The 8,394-nt window shown below is 37.3% G+C and overlaps 1 protein-coding gene across 3 annotated transcripts in view; it reads left to right on the top strand.

Annotated features, from left to right (window-relative positions):
* The first annotated feature begins 2,727 nt into the window (after positions 1-2,727).
* LOC106877543 (uncharacterized) overlaps positions 2,728-8,394 on the top strand; it is a 40,384-nt gene continuing 34,717 nt past the window's right edge. For 2 of the 3 annotated variants that reach the window (XM_052975208.1, XM_014926471.2), the window contains exon 1: positions 2,728-2,962. The gene's annotated coding sequence lies outside the window, so the exon portion shown is untranslated. Of the gene's footprint in view, positions 2,963-8,050; positions 8,342-8,394 lie in introns of those variants that run through there. The other variant, XM_014926470.2, reaches the window with a different exon arrangement.

Below are 8,394 nucleotides of genomic sequence, written 5' to 3'. Positions count from 1 at the left end.
AAAGACTTGAGGTATTTCGTGTTGCAAGACAGTGTGTGAAAGAGAATCGTGATGTCGTAGGAGAGAAATGTGTCCGCATGGATGCTGGTTCACTTGCACTAAACGAGGCTGCCAAGAGAGAGGTTTGGAGACGCCACTATGAAAGATTGCTCAATAAAGAAAATGAATGGGAGAAAGAGAGTCTGCTGATGTTGACCCAACAGAGGGACCAGCTATCCGAGTTGACAGTACCATGGTAGATAAAGCAATTAAGAGTGTGAAGACAGGGAAAGCCCCTGGCCCATCAGGCATCACTGCAGAGATGCTCAAAATATCTGGCAGTGTCGGCTATAGCCTAGTCACCCATATAGTTAACAAGGTGATACACAAAGGAGTCATACCCAATGACTGTTGTAGCAGCACCATAGTCAACTGCTACAAAGGTAACGGTGACGCTTTAGATACAAATAATTACAGAGGTATCAAGTTGTTGGATCAGGTAATGAAGGTCATGGAGAGGGTCATAGCCCAACTAATTAGGGAGACATTTTTTTAATGTGATTTCTGATTGTGGAATTGTGACGGGAATGTTGAGGTTGAGCTTCAAAAGGAATAAAAACTTAAATATAAATAGAGAAATTTTATGAACCGAGGTAACTTGCCACTGGTCTCAAAAATTGTTTTGAAACATGGCATTCTTTAGATGATATTGAAAATGCCAATTCTATTTACAATGACATCAGAAATGAACATGAAATTACAGCAGAAACTAATATTATGAAAGTAGAAAGAAAAAGCGCAACCATATTCCATGTTGAAAGAAAAGAGAAGAACTGAAAGAAGCATATGTAAAAATAAATGTCCAAAAGTTAGCAAAGCAACATTGGAAAATGCAAAACAACTGGATGCAACCTAAAAACAGGAACCTTTAAGATTATTTTCAGATTTAAAAAAAATAACAAAAAAAAACTAATCTAAAATGCTTCAAAGAACCAAAAACTTTCTTACGTATAGACAGCTGTGACTGAAATAACAGGGAACCAAAAAAAACATTCCAAAAGACCAAATTAAAAACTGGAACCTTGCTGGACAGTTCCCAAACATCATTAATGGAGTAAAAGAAACCTTTAACTTTAGATACAAAAGACTTTACTAAAGAATTGTATGAAGTCCTTTTTCAAATGGCAAGGCACCAATGCAATGATGGAAACACAACCATTCTTGGATCCATTACTTGAAGTATGTAATAAAAGACTTCATTCCAAGACAAAGCTGATATTTGGGTGTAAAATTGTCCAGTACCAAATTCCAAAGAAAGGAAATCTTGGATATGCCAAACCAATACAGAGGAATTATCTTATCAGTTATTGCTTTTAAGAATACACTTGTCCCTGTGTAGAACTATTACTAAGAACCAACCAAAATAGTCTTCATCCAAGATCAGTATTATCACAAATTCCTGCATTTTAATGGCTTTTTGAAAATATTCAAGATCAGAACTTTGACTTTCTCCACTGAGTCAACCTGGTACAGATTCTCAGAATGTATTGTATTCCAGACATAAAGATGCATTCAACAATCTCTACAAAGACATCATTGCTCAGGTTATTATCATTTTATCACTTTGTCATACGACAGATTTCCTTGAGATCCTGGTGGGAGTGCTACAAGGGGACATTCTTGCACCTTTCCTGTTCATTATAGATACATAAATCTTAATCTCCCGACTACCCATATAGAAATCTCCATAAAGTGGTTGGCATTAGCAAGGACATCCAACTGTAGAAACTATGCCAGAACAGGCAGCAGAGCTTGGTGCAGCCCTGTGACCTGCCTGCTCCTGTCAAATTGTCCAACCCATGCTAGCATGGAAAACGGGCGTTAAATGATGATGGTGTATAGTGTCAAATCCACGCAAGCATGGAAAAGTAAAATAGACGCAAAAAAATATTGAAATCACGCAAACACACACACGCATGCAAAACATTTAGCTTTTATGTTAGTATGCATACTCTTTACTTGTTTGCCTACCCACCTAATAAGTTTCACACGTTCTTCATTGCCAAACACAAGGGCTATTTTCTAAAGCTAAAGAATTTACGGCTTAGGAATGGTAAGTTATTAAAAGCCTACATTCTAATGAAGGCCATTTCTTTTGTTAAATGCTGCTTTACTACTAAATATGTCACATCATAGAGACATCACCCACTTATAAGGAGAATGCTTGTGATTTGGGGGTGAGGTCGGTCATGCACTTCTCATGGCTTTTGCTAAACCTAGCCTCTTCTCAGGGTTGTTTGTACGTGTGTGTATGTTTTACCCCCACACCGCTTGGTAACCGGTGTAGGTTTGTTTACGTCCCCGCAACTTAGCAGTTCTGCAAAAAAAAAAAAACATGCTGTAAAAAAAATAAGCACTGGTGTCAACTCATTCGATTAAACTCTTCAGAGCGATGCCCCATCATGACTGCACTCCAATGACTGGGACAAGTAAAAGAAAAAAAAAACAGAAATATTTCTCAGAAGTATGTGTATATATATATATATATATATATATATGCATTTCTGTGCGCGCGCGCGCGTATATAAAGTGTCACCCATAGATAAACTTACGCATGTATAAATACCTAACGTTCGCGTGCGATTGGTCGTTGGCACACGTTTATTGCCTTTATACTCTTCCGTACTTGTCTTTTCCGCACCCGCTACCGTATTAGTAAATTATAATTGCCTCTCCAACACAAGCGCACATGCTCACACAAACAGAGAGGCTGACATAAATACATATACAGACCTACTCACGCACACACACACACACACTCACACGTTAGCGATTCAGTTTACAGTGCATTGACACCATTCACAGCTCTGCTGCCAGTCGTAATTATCCTTCTTAATATATCTTGGATGCGAGCTCGCAAATACACACATTTACATATGTGTGTGTGTGTGATTGAGATATAATTAATTAAACACGTACGAAGGTAAGATCTTTAAATGTATATAATAATAATAGACATGTATACATTTAGACAAGTTAATCTGTACTTTCGTTTTATTATTTGTCTAATCGCTCTTATTCTTATAATCTGACGATCGATGTAAACTCGAAAATGGGGAAGAAAAAAAAGCGTGCAAATCTTTTTAGTTTTGACTTTTGAAGTCTGTTTCTATCATGGCGGATAAAAAGAATATAAAAAGCCACAAACCATCGGAAGAGACTCTAACCTGTGCGGTAGCTCGATCGGGTAGAAATAGTAGCCAAATAGCCCTCACTTCGTACAGCACATCCGTCCTAAGTACGAAGGAAAAGCCCATTGGTTAATGTCGATGTCATTGCTGTTTAACCCAAGGCCAACGCACTGCTCGGCCAGACTTACGTATGACCAAAGGTATTCTTGTTTTGACCGTCTTGTTCTTTTAGGGATACGCAGGACTAGGAGTACGTCACCTAATGTACTCTTCCTTTTATTATTTAAGACGGTTGGGAGTGATTTGAGAGGATTTGGTTGCTGTTTGTAGCAGGTCGTGTAACGTTGAAAAAACTTCCTGGTTGGATGATAGCTCGATTGGGTAATGTTCTTACATACGCCTTCAAAACGATGGGATGGTTACGACGGCAGAGTCTTTGACGATACGTGTACTCATTCAAGCTTTATCCAGAACTAAGAAAAACAACATCGATTTCAGATCACACCCCCACCCATCTTGAATAAGGAAAGAACACACTAGATAAGGCTGTTACTACATATAACTCTAAAAAAGACGGGATGCTCACGACAGGAGCGTCTTTGATAATAGGTCTGTCTACAGTCACTACTAACCTGGAGCTAAAACAAGACCATCAACAAGAACGATGTATGTATGTGTGTATATATATATATATATATATATATATATATATATATATATATATATGACCATCGATTAAATGAGGGAGTGTCCACTTTGTCGCTTCCCCTCAGAAATAGCAGCTAAATGCCTCTCAAATTACACTGACACCTTTAAAACTGAGGAAGGACATCGAATAAAATGGTCGTGGATATATAAAAAATAGAGGTTGGATGGCCACTGTTTGAGTGTCTTCATTCATAGGCCTGCTGGATCAGGGCTGACGTGTCGCTAAGCTAAGTCTTAAGAGGCAGGATAGTCAAGGGTGGAACGCCTTTGATCAGTGGTCAACAACAACATTATATGTGTAGTTATAGTTTTATTTTTCTCCGCCCCAAAGAGGCGAGGTGGATACCTTTAATTAATTTGGGACGTCTTTGTTGATTATTAAACTCGTGTCTTGCCTTGATTCAGTAGACACAACAGACGTCTATGATCGAAGTATATCATGGACTACATTGTTTCGTTTCTTTACAGATGGTTGGCTGTATATAATTTGAGGGCGGTTTAGCTTCTGTTTCCAACAAGTCGAACTATTGCATTGAAGCACGTTCGTTGCTGTTGTTTAACCCCAGGTCAGCCCCGATCAAACACACCTGTGATTCAAGTCGCTCCACCTCCACTAATTCGATCGTATTTTTTATCATTATTATTCTTTTTTATGCAGATAGTATGTGCTTTGATGAACATTTGACTGCTATTTCTAGCAGGTTTTATCCTTGAATCAACACTTCCCTCCAAAAACTCTAGAGTTAATTCTTTTACGAAGATTTTACGGAAATTTTAGCTTTGGTTTTCTATTTAACTCTTCTAATTCTTCAGTTCTTTTCTCTTTTACCAATTTTTCAAATGAGATGGCATTTATTGTCTTCTTAGTTTTACCCTTAATTGTTGCTTAAGAAGGAAACCTATAATTAAAGGCGTTCCAGTCATGACGATTCCATCGTATTTTCAGACACTATATTCCAAGACTATATTCTCTAGTGTATCCGTTCCATTTTTCTTTTAAGATGGTAAAGGAATTTGGCTGTTATTTTTTGTTGTTCGAGCGACAAAGTAGAGATTTTCTGTTCTGTCTCTTTTACAAACCAGAGATAATAGAAAGAACTCAATATATCAGCTACGGTGTATTTAATCTTTTTATTAGCTGAGAATGCCAGAGGTGTTGTTACCATAACACTTATCAAAGTTTTGAACAAGTGCCATATGTACATTATCATCATCATTTAACTTTAACGTCCGTGTTCTAACTGGCCTGAGTTGGGCTCGAACCGACAAGCTGTATGTCTGTGTGTGTTGATGAAAACTTGTTCGAAATTTGATAAATAAAAACACAAACTAAAACATTTCGTGGTTGCCCAAATACAAACATAAAATGTAAGTTTATATTCCTAAATGGATGTACTTGGTCTTCCTTTCTGTATACACAAACACGCCCATATAGAATTTATATATTTTCTAAATACCTGTGTGTATAAAGATTCTCTTCTTTATACATTGCCATACATAAAGAATGTAGGGTCCACATTTCTAAATGGAATGTATATAGTCTTCTTTATTATATACACACAAAATTCCCCTTTTCATGTGGACAAGTAGCTTCTTTGTATACATAAACACACACACACATATACATCCATAGACAATGTTACTTATATTTCTTAATGTGTGTTGATGTACACACACACCTACTTCTGTAGGAATGTAAAGTTCATCGGCCCAGACTCTTCTTACAAGAACAAATTCCTCTAAATGTTGGCGAAGCCTGCATCTATATTGGAATAAGTACAGTGGTTGCTCGACCTGTTAAAAGCAGCTGCTAAATGTCATAACACCCAACTGTTTCGAAAACAGAAGGACACGCTATATCTGTCAGAGCTGTTTGTACTTGTTTCGGCAAGTGATTTATAGCGACATTATTATATTATGTTGTTAGTCTTCGATGCCTTACGGTCGTGGTCAGGTTATCTTTAGGGCTGTACCAGAGCTAAACAAACAACAACCATAATAATGATAATAATAATTGCTTCAGATTTTGGCACAAAGCCAGCAATTTTTAGGGGAAGTGGTAAGTCGATTACATCGACCTCAACTGGTACTTATTTCGTCGATCTCTAAAGGATGAAAGGCAAAGTCGATCACAGTGGAATTTGAACTCGGAATCGCAAGAAATTCCGCTGAGCATTTTGTCCGACGTACTAACAATTTTATCAGCTCACCGTATCTTTTTCATTCTAATTTTTGTGCAAGGCCTGAAATCTTGTGGTGGGGATGGTCAGCCGATAACATCGCCTTCAGTGCTCAACTGGTACTTTATTTTATCGACCCCCAAAAGAATAAAAGGCAAAGCCGATGACTGCGGCAGGATTTGAAACCTGAACGTAAAGAATCGGAGAAAATACCGCATTGCATTTCGTCCAACGCTCTGACAATTCTACCAGTTGTGATAATTTCTGTATTTGTCACAAAGACGACGACTGATGAGAACATTACAAGGACAGATTACAAAAAACCTCGATTATGGGATTTAAAAAGACCAGACAGACAACTTTATAAAAGGAAACGAAATGTCTCATCCAGTAGTAGAAGGATTAGTGGTCTGGGGGCCAGTCAGAAAGTTCCCGGATTACTCTTAAAATAGTAACAAATTACTATGCACTCGAAGACTTATCTACTTCTGTGGCGAAAAGACCTCGTGATAATGAGTCAAAAACACTAATCGTCCTTTTCTTTTTCTTTGCCCTCAGATCAGTAAAGCAGAGAGAATCGTAATATGCTGAGGGGTATTTTAGGGGTTGGAAAGGAAATTCAATAGATTTACTTTCTTTAAAAAAAAAAAAAAAAAGCATTCATCGTCGACCTTGTGACCTAAGTAGGAAGTGGTCGCTCGACCAGCTTTGAAATAGGGGCCAAAATTGCCCCCAAATCCAAAGTTTGACCGTCTTTAAAAAATGAGAAAGGACACATTGGATACCGCAGTCTTAGTCCTGTGACTGCAATTAAGACATGGTGGACATAACTGGAACGCCTATTGGTCATAGATTTATGGGGCGAAACAGCAACTGAGACGAACACATTTGATAAAGTAGTCCGAGATTGACGTAAAAAGACACGTGGGTCATGGCTGGAATTGTTTTTAATTTCAAAATTTGTTCAGTGAAGGTTGGACCTGAGGCCATCAACAAACTAAAATGCGTAAATTATCGAAAATAGAAATGTTACTGGCTGATGATGATGCTGGTAGATAAGTTGATGTGGACAAATTCAGAGTCTTTTGTTGTTTGTTCTAGAAAGGCTCTTTTAACCCTGCTTTTGATTGCTATTCTGTGTTTAAATATCAGCCACAGATAAAAAAATAAAATAAAATAAAAAAGATGTTGGGTGTGAATTTGATGACAAACACACTACTTCTCAGCGTGTGCTGTTTTCATGATCTCTCTCTTTCTCTCTCTCTCTCTCTCTCCTTTTACACACTTCTATTGCCCGGGTTTTTTGGTTTCTTCCTCCAAGCTAACTTTTAAATCATTCTGTATACACATTTATTAAGCACGAAAAAGTGAATATCTTCGTGTAGTAATAGAAATTTCTAAATATAGAACACATAAATTAATGATTCTCTCTCTCTCCTCCTCTCCTCTCTCTCTCTCTCTCCCTCCTCCTCTCTCTCTCTATCTATCTACTTACATACATGTGTATCTTTCTCTCCCTCTCCATACTCCTTTACCCAGGGGGATGGGTTTGTTTCTTCCACTTCTAAACCATTCCGTACACATCACATACATTGGCATGAAATTGTGACTAGTTTTTTGGGGTTTTTTTAGGAGTAATATATTTTTTTAATAAGTTCCTCCACTCTAATTTACATATTGAGTACATTGCCTTAGATCATGTTTTTCCTCGTTTTTAAAAACAAGATACACAAATAACCAAATATATATAATTGTGTGCGTGTATATATATAAATATATATATATATTTGTGTATGTATATAATATATATATTACACACACTTATATTCTGCATGCATATATACCGTAAATGAATAAAAGCGATTTCTTTCACAAATACGATTGATTGATAGTTTTAGACATAAATATTTTTTTTAAAAGGCACTTTTTTGTTGTGTTTGTTGTTTTCTAAGTGTGGCTTCTTTAAAATATTTAACAAAATGCCCCTTTATTGAATTGTGTATGAGAAGTCAGTGAAAACCATAGATTGCTAAGGTATTTTTAGACCCACGTGAAGTGGCTAAAGCAAGTGCGTGAAGTTCAGTCGACCGAATTCATTTGAAATATTCCAGAGAGAGAGAGAAATTCGTGGACAGAGAAAGGGAAGTGGTGGTGGGGGAATTCCAGTGGGATGCAGTTGTTCCTAGAACTACATTCCTTTGGAATGCAGCAGTAGCAGCAGAAAGAGACACGAGACAGAGAGAAAGGACAGCGTAACAATGGGTCACAGATCAGACATTATCGGTAAGTGCAAGCTTGACCTTTAAGCAGATGGCTGTATTTTTTTTTTTTTTTTT

Source organism: Octopus bimaculoides, chromosome 20, assembly GCF_001194135.2.
Source record: "Octopus bimaculoides isolate UCB-OBI-ISO-001 chromosome 20, ASM119413v2, whole genome shotgun sequence".
Classification (NCBI taxonomy): domain Eukaryota; kingdom Metazoa; phylum Mollusca; class Cephalopoda; order Octopoda; family Octopodidae; genus Octopus; species Octopus bimaculoides.
The sequence above is the reverse complement of the archived record's forward strand: the minus strand, read 5'-3'. Positions and strand labels throughout refer to the sequence as shown.